The sequence below is a fragment of the Chiloscyllium plagiosum genome, unplaced genomic scaffold (genome assembly GCF_037043375.1).
Source record: "Chiloscyllium plagiosum isolate Xiang-an unplaced genomic scaffold, Cpla_swu_hap1 HiC_scaffold_41, whole genome shotgun sequence".
In the NCBI taxonomy this organism is placed as follows: Eukaryota; Metazoa; Chordata; class Chondrichthyes; order Orectolobiformes; family Hemiscylliidae; genus Chiloscyllium; species Chiloscyllium plagiosum.
The window spans coordinates 11286179-11302135 of NW_028270179.1; the positions used below are offsets into that span (position 1 = coordinate 11286179).

Sequence of the window (15957 nt, forward strand, 5' to 3'; positions counted from 1 at the left end):
GTGTGTGGCGACTAAGGATAGCTGGTCAGGATGATCCAGGTAATGATTACAGATGCACACAACAGACTACACAAATACAGACAAGAAATTGCGCGCCAAAAATGTTTAAGTTCAAAAACCACCAATCAGGAATGGACCCGGACCATAGAACAGGCCGTCACCATAGGACAGAACAGGACTACACACCGCAAAAAAACAGGTACTAAAAGAAAAAATGGCCAAGCGAACACACAACAGAGAGGACACCACAACATATACCTGGGTTAGAAACCTCTCCTACAGACAGCTCACAGACACGGAAGGAACAATACTGGCCAAGAGACTCAAGTATAACTACAGGGACGCCAAGAAAGCAGAGTTCTGAGCAGCACTAGAATGCATACTCAGAAACAATGGACTGACAGAAGAGACACAACAAACAGTGAGACAAAGTATCGTACCCCTGATAACAAAGAAAAGACAAACACACAACCTCAACACCAATGAGAGGGACGCACTAAAAACACAAAGAAATGATAAGAACATAATCATACGACCAGCAGACAAAGGCAGAATGACGGTCATCCTGAACAAAGCAGAGTACTTCCAGAAAGAGCAACAACTACTTGCAGATACCAACACCAATCAAAAGAGAGAGTTTGACTCCACCCCACAGCTCACCAATAGGATAAACAACACACTGAGGAACCTGCAGAAAAAAGCACAAATAACCAGGTTTGACCTACAGAGAATAAAACATGAAAGCAACACCACCCCCAGATTGTATGGACTACCGAAAGTGCACAAGCCAGACATCCCACTCAGACCCATTGTATCGCTACCAGGGACACCATCACACAAACTGGCTAAGGAACTACAACAGAAACTGAAACACCTGATCAGCGGATCCAGACACTCTATACGGTCAATACAGGAATTCTTGGACATCTTCAGTAATATACAAAAAGACAAGGAAGAAACTATGGTATCATTCGATGTAACGGCACTGTTAACTTCTATCGACAAAACCCTAGCCAGAGAAACAATAGCCAACCTGCTGGACATACAGAACAGACAACAAGACGGGGAACCTATCAACAAAGACTGCATACTCAAAATACTGGACCTGTGCCTCACAACACACTTCACATTCAACAACTAAATATGTGAACAAATCAACGGCGCACCCATGGGCTCACCCATCTCTGGACTCATAGCAGAAGTTGTAATGCAAATATTAGAACAAACAGTCTTACCGCAACTTCAACCCAAACTCTCGGTCAGATATGTAGATGACATCTTTGTAATCATTAAAGAGACAGAAATAGAAAACACACACCGGATCATCAACGCCACACTCACAGGAATCCTCACTAGAGAGGAAGAAAAAGACAACCATCTCCCATTCCGAGACGTGATGGTACAGAGAACACCGAACGGAGAATTCACCACAAAGGTATACAGGAAAACCACACACACAGACCAAGTCCTGAACTACGAAAGCAACCACCAGAACACACACAAAAGAAGTTGCATCAAGACACTGTTCAAAAGGGCCACAACACACTGCAGTACACCAGAACTGCAAAAAGAAGAAGAAGAACACCTCTACAATGTATTCGCCAAAAACGGATACCACGGCAATTTCATCAACAGATGCCAAAGGGAAAGACAACGGAATGAGGGCATGCCACAACCCAAAGGACTAGCCACGTTACCATACATCAAGAACATGTCTGAACTGACAGCCAGACTACTGCGACCACTAGGACTCATAACAGCACACAAAGCAACAGCCACTCTCAGACAACAAGTCACCAGGACAAAGGACCCGATACCCAGCATGAGCAAAACCAAAGTAGTGTACAAAATTCCATGCAAGGACTGCACAAATACTACGTAGGACAAACAGGAAGACAGCTAACGATCCGTATCCATGAACACCAACTAGCCACGCATCGACATGACCAGCTATCCTTAGTGGCCACACACGCAGATGACAAGCAACATGAGTTCGACTGGGACAACACTACTGTTATAGGCCAAGCCAAGCCTATCCGAGAATCTTGGATAGGCATATGGAAGAAATTGAAAGGGAGCATGTAGGTTAGTCTGATCTTCCAGTAGGATAAACGGGCGGCACAACATCGAGGGCTGAAGGGCCTGAACTGTGCTGGACTGTTCTTTGTTCTGTGTTATATGGATGTTCTCATAGAGGCGGGAGATGAGTTTTGACGTGACAGAGAGTTGAAAAGCTATGAAGACTTTGACAAGAAAGAAGATTTGAGAGCTAGAGCAGATCAGCCATTAACTTAGTGAAGGGCAAGGCAGGCTTGGGAGGTGAACGATCTGCCCCTGTTTCTGATGTTCTCACATTCTGTTGTTCGAAATTTAGTCGGTGTTATTTTCCTGGAAGGTGTGTTATTGAATCTTGCAGTCAGGGAGAGCAGAGGATTTTGTGAACCATCTCGAGTCGACGTATGGGGGCGGTATTCATAGTGAAACTGGGTCGACAAAATTACCAACAAATGGAGCACACGTTACAGAGAGGGGAAGCTCTGTTTTAAGAGAAATGAGGGGCGTCTTTCATACCCAGCCTGGATTTTCCAATTAAATTTTCCAAACCTCACCAACCGTGCTGGACAGTCATGAGGGAGTGAATGGTCTCCTCTGTTTCTGTGCACCAGGTGATAGCAGTTTGTGGCCACCAATTGCACTTGTCGAGCAGGTTTGAGGGGCTGAATGGAACATGGAAACGTGTGACTAAGGAGCAGGAGTGGGTCATTAGACACTTTGAGCCTTCCCAACAGACACTAAGATTATGACTGATCAAGTTGTGGTCTCAGCCTCACTTTCCTGTCAGTATCACATTAACCCTGACTCACTCTCTGTGAAATCTTTAACGAACTCAGCTGTGAATACTTGTAATCAGAGAGGCACCTCAGAGATCTGGTGAAGAGAATTCCCATTCAGAAAACCTTTTAGAATTTTTCCTCATCCCTCTGATAGAGTCAGAGAATCATGCATGCGGTGGCACGGTGGCACAGTGGTTAGCACTGCTGCCTCTCAGTGCCAGAGATCTGGGTTCAATCCCCGCCTCAGGCAACTGACTATGTGGAGTTTGCCCATTCTCCCCGTGTTTGCGTGGGTTTCCTCCGGGTGCTCCGGTTTCCCCCCACAGTCCGAAAATGTGCAGGTTAGGTGAATTGGCTATGCTAAATTGCCAGTGGTGTTAGGTGTAGGGGAATGAGTCTGGGTGGGGGCGGGTCGGTGTGGACATGTTGGGCCGAAGGGCCTGTTTCCACGCTGTAAGTAATTTAATACATGATGGGAACTCAACCTTTTGTCCAAATTCTCCATACCGATCAGGCATCCTAACCTGATCTAGTCCCACTTGCCAACTTTTGGCCCATATCCCTCTGAAACATTCCTAGAAATGTATCGATCCAGATACATTTTAAACATGTAATTGTACTCACTTTCGCCACTTTCTCTGAGAGCACTTTCTGTGCACCCATCAGCCTCTGCATGAAAAAGTTTCCCCTAAGGTACCTTCTAAATCTATCCCCTGTCACCTTCCACCTATGCCATCTAGTTCTGGACTCCCCCACACTGGAAAAAAGATCTTGCCATTCAGACTATCCATGCCCCTCAGGATTTTGTAAAGCTCTTTCCAGACCATACTCAGCCTCCAACAGTCCAAGGGGAAAAGCCTCAAACTGTTCATCCACTCCTGTAGCTCAAACCCACAGGTTCCAGAAAATCCTTGTAAATCTTTTCTGCACCTTTTGAAGCTTCAGAACATCCATCCTTTAGCAGAGCTAACTCATTTGTAGGCAGTATTTTTAAAGTAGCCTCACCCGCGTCCAGGGAGAAAGTGAGGACTGCAGATGCTGGAGATCAGAGCTGAAAATGTGTTGCTAGAAAAGCGCAGCAGGTCAGGCAGCATCCAAGGAACAGGAGAATCGACGTTTCGGGCATGAGCCCTCCTTCAGGAACTCCAACTCCTATACTTAATATTCTGAGCGATTAAGGCAGCTTGCCAACCACGTTCCTCACCACTCTGTCTTCCACAACTCCACTTTCAAGAACTATGAACCTGCACCCAATAGGTCTCTTTGTTCAGTAACATTCCGCAGGACACTATCCTGCTTTAACTTACGAAAATGCAAAACCTGACAAATATCTAAATTAAACTCCATCTGCCAGTCGTTGACCCATTGATGGTCAAGGGTGCTGTTGTACTCTGAGATAATCTTCCTCACCGTCCTGTGTCCCACTTTTCTGATGTTACCTGTAAACTTTATAATCATACCTCTGATAATCACATCGACGTTGATTATATACATGATGAAAAGCGCAGCATGATTCTTTCAGCAAACCGCTGGCCACGCGTCTCCAGTCTGGAAAGCAATCCATTACCTTCAATCCAATTTTGTATCCAATTGGTTAGAATTTCCTGGATTCCATATGACATAACCTTAGTAATCTCTCTACACTGGGGAACCTTATTAAAGGCCTTACTCAAGTCTGTGTAAGCAATGTATACCATAGTGCCTTCTTCAATCGTGTTTGTAACCTCTTCAAAGTACTCAATCACATTAATGAGTCATGATTTCCATCACACAAGGCCATGTTGACTACCCCTAATCAGTCCTTGTCTTTCTAAATGGATGTAAATCCTATGCCTCAGAATCTGCTCCAACAAACCCCTCTACACTGACGTTAGACTGACTTTGTAAAACATTTCCTGTGTTTTGGATCACTGATTCCTTTTCTCGTCCCTGTCCTTCACTGGCCACAAAAATAATAATTACAACTAGGTTGGTGATATGGCCAATGATATAGTTCTCAGAATGTGTCAAGATCAGTGTTAGGAACAAGTCAGGCAAAGTTCTTCAATCTGCTAAAACAACACGTTTATCACCAAAACAAAATTACTCAAACTATGATGGAAAGAAGAATGAAGAAAGGATATCGCAAATTGTACATTGATATTTCCCTTTGAAAAATACTGTGGAACACACACACACACACACACACACACACACACACACACACACACACACACACACACACACACACACACACACACACACACACACACACACACACACACACACACACACACACACACACACACACACACACACACACACACACACACTCGTATGTTTGTTAACAAAGTGAAAAGGAAAATATCTGCTAAGTTAACTTGAAAGAATGTTGTCTAAATATTATTCAAACTCATGACCAAAGGAAAAATGAGAGTTTGACCCAAATGCTGTTCTCTTTACAGAGTCATCAAATCCTACAACATGGAGAGAACGCCTTTGGTCCAAAATGACCCAAATGTCCACCCACAGTCACCCCATTTCCCAGCACTTGGCCCATAGATTCTCGCCCTTTCCTGTCCATGTATCTGTCCAGATGCCGTTAACGTGTTGTTAATATAAATGCTTTAACCACTTCTGCTGGCGGCTCATTCGCTTTGTGTACAACTCTCTGTGTAAAACAGTTTCCATAAGTTTACCTTTTAGCCCGCCTGATCCCTCGTTTAATACTGGTCCTACTCTTCCGATTTTCCTCCAGGGAAATTGGCTGGGGCACTAATAGATATCGTTGTGGCACGGTTAAACACAGGCGAGCTGCCAGAGGACTGGAAGCAGTTTATGCTGTACCCCTGTTCTTAGCTGCCTGGACCTTATAGACCCTTCCCTTTTCCTTTTGGCTAGTCGTACGATTCCTCCTGTCATCCACGGTTCACGAATCTTGCCCTTCCTATCCTTTGCCTTCAACGTGACCTTCCTATCCTGCACGATCTTTAACCTGCCTTTGAAAGCCTCCCACACATCAAATGTGGACTTCCCTTCAAATATATGTATCCCAACCACATTTCCCAACTCCTGCCTAATTTTGATATAATTGGCCTTGGCCCAGTTTAATACTCTTCTCTTAGGACCACTCTCATCTTTGTCTACGAGTATTCAAAAACTTTCAGAATTGTGGTCACCGTCCGCAAAGAAATCCCCCACCACTACTTCTACCACCTGGCCTGGCTCATTCCCCAGTACCAGGTCCAATATGGCCCCTTCTCCTCGTCAATGTTGGGAAAATTAAAATCTTCCCCTCACCACTACCCTACTTCCTCTACATCTTTCCATAATCTATTTGTTCTTCTACCTTATGCTTACTGTTTGGTGGCCTGTAATACCGCCCCAACTTATTTCTCAGCACCACCCATAATGCCTCACTACTCAAGCTGTGCATAGCATGCTCCTTTAGCCGTGATATCATCTCTGACCAGCAATTCAACTCCAAACCGCCACCCCCCACCACACACATACACACACTTTTACTTCGCTCCCTCTCCTGTCTGAAGCGTCGACAGCCTGGAATATTTAGTTGCCAATCATGCCCTTCCTTCAACCAAGTCTCTGTGATTGCAATAACGTCATATGCCCAGGCACTAGTCCAAACCCTAAGTTCATCTGCCAACACTCCTTGCATTAAAGAAGATTCATTTCAGGCCACCAGCTCTTTTGCGCTCATCTGCTCTCTGCTTACTATTCCCTTTATTCATATTATCTTCATGATTCTTACAGTCACCAGTCTCCACCTCGCTGCCTACTTGTTTTCTCTTCTTCTGTCCTGCCACATTAGTTTAAAACCTCCCCAACAGCAGTACCAAAAACTCCCCCAAAGATCTTGGCTGCGGCCCTAATACATATCCTTGTGGCTGATCAGTGATCCACAACATGGTTTTATGTGGGGGAGATCGTGCCTTACCAAGTTAATAGAGTTCTTTGAGGAAGTGACGAAGTTGATAGATGAAGGAAGGGGTGTTGATGTCATATACATGGACTTTAGTAAGGCGTTTGATAAGGTTCCCCATGGTAAACTAATACAGAAAGTGAATCACATGGTGTGCAGTGTGCTCTAGCTAGATGGATAAGGAACTGGTTGAGCAACAGGAGACAGAGAGTAGAATTTGAAGGGTGTTCCTCGAAACGGAGAAAGGTGAGCATTGGTGTTCCAAAGGGATCAGTGCTTTGCCCACTGTTGCTTGTGATATCCAAAAATGACCTGGAAGAGGGCATAGTTGGTATGATCAGCAAGTTAGCAGATGACACGAAGATTAGTGACGTAGCAGAAAGCATAATGAGCTGTGAAAGAATACAGGAGAATATAGATAGACTGGAGAGTCGGGAGGAGAAGTGGCAGATAGAATTCAATCCAGACAAATGTGAGGTGATGCATTTCGGCAAGTCTAATTCTAGACCGAATTATGCAGTGAACGGAAGAGCCTTGGTAAAAGTTGATGAGCAGAGAGATCTGCGAGTGCAGGTCCATTGTACCCTGAATGTTGCTGCACAGGTGGATAGAGTGGTCAAGAATACATATGGCATGCTTGCCTTCATTGGACGGGGTATTGCATATAAGAGCTGGCAGGTCATGTTAAAATTGTACAAGACATTAGTTCGGCGGCATTTAGAATACTGTGTACCGTTCTGGTCGCCACATTACCAAAAGGATGTGGAAGCTTTGGAGAGAATGCAGAGAAGGTTTATGAGGATGTTGCCTGGTAAGAAAGGTGCTCGCTATGAAGAGAGATTAGGTTTGTTTTCATTAGAAAAAAAGGGGATTGAGGGGGACCTGATTGAGGTTTTCAAATCCATGAAGGGTATAGCGATAAACTTTTTTTTCCCAGAGTGAAGGATCCAATAACGAGAGGTCACGCTTTCAAGTTGAGAGATGAAACGTTTAAGGGGGATACACGCGGCAAGTACTTTTCACAGAGGGTGGTGGGTGTCTGGAACTTCTTGCCAGCAGAGGTGGTAGAGGCAGGCATGGTAGATTCATCTAAGATGCACCTGGACAAATGCATGAGTCGGTGGGGAGCTGAGGGATACGGATGCTTAGGAATTGGGTGATAGGTTTAGACAGATGGTGTGGATCGGCTCAAGCTTGGAGAGTCGAAGGGGCGGGCCCTGGGCTGAAAATGTTCTTTCTTCGTTATTTGTTCTTCTTTGCTCTTTTATTCTTTTCACTCTCACCTTAAATTGATACCCTCTCCTCCTCGAGTCCCCAACTCTGTAAAAAAAATGCTGAGTCAATTCACCCTATCCATGCCTCTCATTATCTTGTACACTTCTCTATGATCCCCCTCAGTTCTCTCCGCTCTAAAGAACAAAGTCCTCGCTTGTCTAACCTCTCCCTATATTTCATGCTGTTGAGTCCCTGGCAACATTTTTGAATATTTTGGCTGCACGCATTCCAATTAACAAAAACATCCTTCTGATCGCAATGTGACGAAAACTGAACACAACACTACAAGTGCAGCATTACCAACATCCTGTATAACTGCAACATAACTTCCCAACTTCTCTCCCCCATGTTGACCGATGAATGCCAGAGTGCCAAAAGCCTTCTTCACTGCCATGTCTACCTGTGACTCCAATTTCAGAAAATGGTGGACCTGAACTCCATGGTCATTCCGCTCAACTGCACTCCTTAAGGCCCTACCATTCACTATGAAACTCCTACGTTGTTCTAAGTTTGCAAAATTATTCCTCAGCCCACTTCTACAGTTGATCAAGGTTCTGCTGCAATTTCTGATATACTTCCTCACTGTCCACGATACCACCTATTTTACTGTAATCTTCAAATTTACTAATAGTGCATTGTACATTCACAAGAATAGCATTGATATAGGTAACAAACAGCAATGGGCCCAGCACCGACCCCTGAGCCACTTCATGTGTCACAGGCTTCCGGTCCAAGAGCATCCTTGCCCTATTACACTCTGCGAACTACCATGAAGCCAATTCAGTATCCAATTTTCCAGCTCCCTCTGGATTTTATGCGATTCTAACCTTCCAGTCCACCCTATTAAAGGGAACATGATCAAAAGGCCTTACTGAAAACCATGCAGACGACGTCTAAAGCCCTGCCCTCATCAACATTCCTCATCACTTCATCAAAGAACTCAAACACATTTGAGAGGCACGATCTCCCACTCACAAAGCTATGCAATATTTCCAGTTTAAAAACAACTATTAGTGATAATTATTAAAATTAATAATTACAAACAATAATGAGATGAAATTTTCAGTGGAGAAGAAATTAACCATGATATATGATATTGGAACGTGCATCATCGGTGAAGGGCAGATAGATTTTGTACCTGTGTCAATGAACTGTGTTGAAATAACAAAGTAATGGTGTTTCAGTGGTTAGCACTGTTGCCTCTAGTGCTACGAACTTGGGTTTGATTCCTTGGTTGACTCTTTGTGTGGAGTTTGCACATTCTCCCAGCGTCTACGTGTGCTTCCTCTGGGTGCTTCATTTTCCTCCCACAATCCGAAGATGCACAGGTCAGATGAATTGGCAATGCTAAGTTACCCATAATGTTATGGGCATTAGCCAGGGGTAAATGTAGGGTAGAGGAATGGGACTCGGTAGTTTACTGTTTGGAGAGTGGGTGCGGCCTTGTTGGGCTAAATGGCCTGTTTCCATACTGCAGGGAATCTGAAAAAAAATTATTTCTAATCAAACCCGTTCTTTCCAAATGCATGCACACCTTATACCTCAGAGTCTTCTCAAGTAACCTACCTACCACTGATAGACTTCGTAATCTATAGCACCCAGATTTTTCTTTGCTTCCCTTCATGAATAATGGCACAAATTTTGCTACCCTCCAACCTAACCTGTGACTAACAATGATGCAAACATATCAACCAGGGTCCCGTAGTTTATTCTGTTCACTCTTGCAGTGTTCTTGGATGCATCTGTTTTAACCAAGAGATTTATCCACCTTTATACATTCTATTGCGTCCAACACGTCCTCTGCTGTGATACTGACTAACCCCAAGATATCCCCACGACCTTCGTTAAGCTCCCAAGTCTTCATGTATTTCTCCACGGCAAACACATAGGAGAAATATTCATTGAGAATCTCGCACATCTCCTACGTTTCTCGACATGCATGATCATTTTGTCCTGGTGGGGTTATGTTCCCATTTAGTTATTCTTTTTTCTTTGATGCACTTAAAGAACCTCTGGATTAAACACTGATCTTCTCAGCCAAGGCTAACCTGTGCCCCCTTTTTGCCCTCCTGATTTCCTATTTTAATAAACTCCTGTATTTTCCTGTATACCTACAAGGGTTCCCTTGATCCCAGCTGCCTGGACCTGAGCCACGCCTCCTTTTTTCTGATCAAAGTCTCAATATTTCCTGACATCCAGGATTTAAAAATGTGTTGCTGGAAAAGCGCAGCAGGTCAGGCAGCATCAAAGGAGAAGGAGAATCGACGTTTCGGGCATAAACACATCTTCAGGAATCAGGGTTCCATATTCCTGTCAAGCTTGCCTTTTATCCTCACTGGAACATATGGATATTGAACTCTAACCATCTCACTTTTAAATGCCTCCCACTTGCCGGCGGTCCCTTCACCTACAAACAAACTCCTCCAACCAACCCCTACAAGCTCCTGTCTAATTGCATCAAAATTCGCCTTGCCCCAATTTAGAACTTGAACATGTGGATCAGTTTGTCCTTTTCCATAAGTGTTTTAAAATTAATAGAACTATGGTTACTGATCCCAGAGTGTTCCCGCACTGTCACCTAAATCACCTGTCCTGCCCTATTTCTTAGAGTAGGTCAGGTTTTGCCGCTTTCCGAGTTTCACCCTCTACATACTGGTTGAGGAAACTTTCCTGAACGCACTTACTAGATACACCCCACCTCAGTCCTTAATTCTATGTCATTCCCAGTCTATGTTGTGAAAATTAAAATTCCTACTATGGCAGTCCTATTGGCCCTGCAAGTCTCCCCAATCTCTCTACATATTTTTGTTCCACTAATTCCCCTTTTAGTATTTGGGGGCCTATAGTACAACCAAATAATATCACCATTCCCTTCTTATTTCTTAACTCCACCCCCCACAAATCCTCACTGGATGATCCATCTATTATTTTTTCTCTGAAAACTGCTGTGATACTCGCCTTAATCAAAAATAAACTCGCCCTCCCCTCCTTCCACCATCCGTGTCCCGCATAAAGCACCTTTATCCTGGTGCATTAAGCTGCCAGTCCTGTCCCTCCTTTAGCCGTGTTTTTGTAATGGCTATAGTATCCCAGTCCCATATACACATCCACGCCCTGAGTTCATCTGCATTACCTGTCTGTCATATTGCATTTATTGCAGCAGCAATTCCTTGCTCCCTGTCATGTTCCAGCCTAGCTAGTCTCTTCACTTTACTGTTTCTGATTACTAGTATCCCAGTTCCATGTACACATCTACGCCCTGAGTTCATCAGCCTTACCTGTCAGTCATATTGCACTGATTACTGTATCTCCTTCCAGTCTCGCACTTGCCTCCCTGCTGTTGAGGATCCTACCCCTCCTCAACCCCAGCCAATCTCGTGGAATCCCTCCTTTACAGCACGAGCAAACCTGCAGACAGGATATTGGTCCCCTTCCAGTTCAGGTACAATCCGTCTTTCCTGAACAGGTCACCACTGCTCCACAAAAGATCCTCTTGATCAAAAAATCTAAGTCTCTGCGCCGTCCACCAACACTTTTGCCACGCATTCATCTGTCATTGGGCCCTCTTCTTACCCTCACTAGCACGGAGCATTGGACGTAAACCGAATATTACCACTCTCCTTGAACATTGTACTAACTATATGTCTCCATCACATTCTCGACTCCATGCCGGTGTATTGTTGCTGTTGTCATGCATAGAATCAATTAATTAACAATAAATGACCCTACTTATTTTGAAGATGTGTTAATATGTGCCTGCATAATGTAAAAATAAACTTTTAATGTCTTCACAATATCTGTGTTAAGACGGATATATTTCATTCTTAAACAAATGCAGAAATTGCTGGAAAAGCTCAGCCTATCTGGCAGCATGTATAAAGAGAAATCAGAGTTCAATTTTTTGGTCTAATGACCTTTCCTTTGAACCTATCTTATTCTTAAATTATTTCCCCAGTTTTATTCTCCAACAGAAGAAGAAATATCCACCCAGTATTCACCAACTACACTCTTCTCAAGACCTTACATGGTCAACAAAACATCTCTCATTCTCAGGCCCTAACAGTTAATTCTTCATAACGTAATGCCTTCACCCCAAGAACGAGTAAAGAGAAACATATTTGAAACGTTTCGAAAGCAATTTTGTTTTTTTTCCCAGTTTAGGCGATTATAACTACACATAATACATGAGCTGTGATCTCAGCAATACCCTATACTTATGCAGAAAAACACATGGCTAAGATCACACACAACATCTGTTGCACGAAACAGAATCACTAATTTTACCTTCCAAATCACTTGCTACAACTTCAGAGTAATTTGATGTGATTCATGTACTAAGACAAACAAATCCCGCTGTACTACTGAGTTCTGCATTCTACTTGCATTGAAAACAATTCTGCTGTTTTGTCTTTTCCCAAACCACAGATTTCCCATCACACACATTGTACTGATTTTTTGTTGTTGAACGTTTGCTCACAGCCGTCCTCTATCTGTATGCCATTGCATCATGCTCTGCCCTCCCCTTGTCTGTGTCCCATTGCAGACAATCTGAACTCTCACCATCAGCATACCATTGCAGACGCTCTGCCCTCCCCTGTCTGTATCCCATTGCAGACGCTATGCCCTCCAATATCAAAATCCCATTGCAGACGCGCTTCCCTCCAATGTCTGTATCCCATTGCAGACGCGCTTCCCTCCCCCTGTCGGTATCCCTTTGCAGACGATCTGCACTCCTACTATCACCCCTCTGTATCCCATTTCAGACGCTCTGTCTTCCCTTGTCTATATCCCATTGCAAACGCTCTGCATTCCCCCGTCTGTATCCCATTGCAGACGCACTGCCTCCCTTTGTCTGTATCCCATTACAGACTCTCTACCCTCCCCCTGTTCCTATCCCATTGCAGACTCTCTGCCCTCCCCTGTCTGCATCCTATTGCAGCCACTTCACCCGCCCACTTTCTGTATCCCATTGCAGATGCTCTTCCCTCCCCCGTCTGTATCCCATTGCAGACGCTCAGTCTCCATTTGACATCTTATTGAATGACTATCCTGGTGCATGAGCAAACTCATCTCCAACCACTTCATCCAATTCATTAGTATGGATTGTAATTTGTTGATGACCTCACATAAAACCCTGAAGAATTCACGGTGGCACAGTGGCGAGCACTGCTGCCTCACAGCGCCAGAGACCCAGGTTCAATTCCGGCCTCAGGCGACTGACTGTGTGGAGTTTGCACATTGTCTGCGTGGATTTCCTCCAGGTGCTCTGGTTTTCTCCCACAGTCCAAAAATGTGCAGGTTAGATGAATTGGCAGAGCTAAATTGCCCGTAGTATTACGTGAAGGGGTACATGTAGGAGAATGGGGTCTAGATTGGTTGCGATTTGGCGGATCAGTGTGGACGTGTTGGGGCGAAGGGCCTGTTTCCACACTGTAATTGATCTAATCTAATCTAATCTAAATTCCACTCGGCTCAGCTTTCCAAACACAAAATGAGTAATGATCTCTACTCTGTATTTCCTGACAGCTACCCGGGGCGCCCCTGCTCCTGCATAACAGCCTGGGGTGGTTATATTGCGCCATCCTGTGCTGTGTAATTTACTGAAATGACTTTAATACTTCATTCTATTTCTCTCTCACCCCATGGAGGGGTATTATGGCCTCCCCCTGCTGCATTGGCTCAATGCTGACTGGCTGAATAGGATCTTTCTCTCCCTCGGTAACAGCCTCGAGGGGTGAATTGACAGAACACCGTGTGAGGTAGGAGCAGCAGTTGACCATTCGGCCCCTCCAACCTGCTGCTCAGTATAGAAATATCATGGATGGTCTGATTGTAGCTGACCACCACCTTCCTGTCTGTTCTCATTAGACATTGACTCCTCTGTGCATCAAAGGTCAGTCAAGATCAGCCTTAAATATCTTCAATGACTCAGACTTCACTGTACCCTGGGGATGACAGCACCACAGATCACACAATCCAAAGGAGAAAGAAACAACATTATCTCAAATGGAAATGGGAGACCCCTTTCATTTTAAAGAGTGTTAACCTCACTGCATGTCACCTCCTCTTTTCAGAAACAAGGGCACAGCAAATATGAACAAACATAGACCATTCAACCCCTCAAACATATTCCACAGTCCCATGTACTGTTCAGTCGAGTATTTATCAAACTTAGCTTCATTGGCACCCTTGGGAAAATAATCCTGATACCACGAGGCCACAGAGCATAGGAAACTGGAATTAGGCCATTTGACCCATCAAGTCTACTTTGCTGGTTGATCCTGCCTGGCGTGTTTCTCAACACAATTCTGTCACCTTCTCACTCCAACGCTGTTTTGTTGTTTTAATCCAACCTTTGTCTCGAAGACATGGTTGTGTCTGTCTGTCTGTCTCTCTCTCCTCTCTCTCTCTCTCTCTCTGTCTCTCTCTCTCTCTCTCTCTCTCTCTCTCTCTCTCTCTCTCTCTCTCTCTCTCTCTCTATTTCTATATTTTGTGTGTGATTATGTGTGTGTGTGTTTCTGTGTGTATCTGATTAATGGCAGTAGACAGGGTGGTCGTGGATGGATGTTTTTCAGACTGGAATCCTGTGAACAGCGATGACCCTCAGGCAAAATTGCTGAGTCCTTTTTTGTTTGTCATTTATATAAATGATTTAGATGAGAATTATTACAGGTGATTTAGCAAATTTGCTGGTGACATCCAGTTTGGATGTATAGTGGACAATGTTTGTGTAATGGTGAACAATTGAAAGTTACAAAGAGATCCTCATTAATTAAATCAATGATTCAGAGAGATGTAACACAGGGAAACAGAGCCTTCAACTCGTTCATGCCAACCAAACTTTTTAAAATAAATCTTGCCCCATTTAACAGCATTTGGCCCATATCCCACTATTCATATAGGTACCCTGTTGCATTTTAAATGCTGTAATTGCTCCAGCCTCCAACCGTTCCTCCGGCGACTTATTCCATAGAAGCACCATCCACTGCAGGAAAAAAAGTTGTCCTTAATTGTCTTTCAAATCTTTCTCTTCCCACCTTAAACCTATGCCTTCTAGTTTTAGACTCTCCTACCCTCAACCTATACATGCCCTTCATAATTTTATAAACGTCTAGAAAGTGCAAACGTGACTCCAATCAACACAAATGGCTGTGCTTTCAGTCATCCTGGGCCTACATTCTCAAATTAAATAGTGATACCTTTTCCTTTTCCATCAAGGCACGATTCCAAAAATGTTTAATGAACTTGTTCTGACATATTATGAAACAGTTCCTTGGGATTTGAAAGTAGAATTTTCGGCGCAGTGATAAGGGACACCACCATCTTCCAGCATTATCACCTAATGCTGCAATATGATGCGACTGTGTGTTTGTTCATCAGCCTGTTGTAACATGCTGTGACATACCTTAACAGGACATGAATACACAACACCTTCTCCAGAGATAGGGGCAACACCAGTCGTTCATGGACTGGAATCGGATCCAGAGTTCTGGTTGAGAAACGTGGGCACCACCCCCTACACAAGGCCTAAACCATGCCCTGAGACTTGGTCGTATTTTAAATGCATGGATTTCTTAAATTCTGATTAACATTATCAAATTATTCAGGCGACATTTCTCATTGAAAAAAAATGTACAAGTTATTAGCCTCAGCTATAGGATGTTGAGTGAATTCGCTGTGCCATTGAGATAAACTATGAATATCTTTCATTGCTTGGCTATGATTTCCAGTTTAAATAGCTATTATCAGTAGACAGATACATTAGGGAAAGAAATTCTGCAACATGCTCTGCACTGTGAAGGATCTCGAGTAGATATCAATACTGAACACCGGAAATGAGGAAAGAGCACAATTCTGGCCCAAAACACCAGTCACTATTTCCAAAATCTGACATGTGGCTTCTCTTTTCCTGAAATCATTAAGTGATAC

The 15957-nt window shown here is 43.9% G+C and overlaps 1 pseudogene; it reads left to right on the forward strand.

The window, feature by feature from the left end:
- Positions 1-214: 214 nt before the first annotated feature.
- LOC148138148 (uncharacterized) overlaps positions 215-15957 on the forward strand; it is a 33443-nt pseudogene continuing 17700 nt past the window's right edge.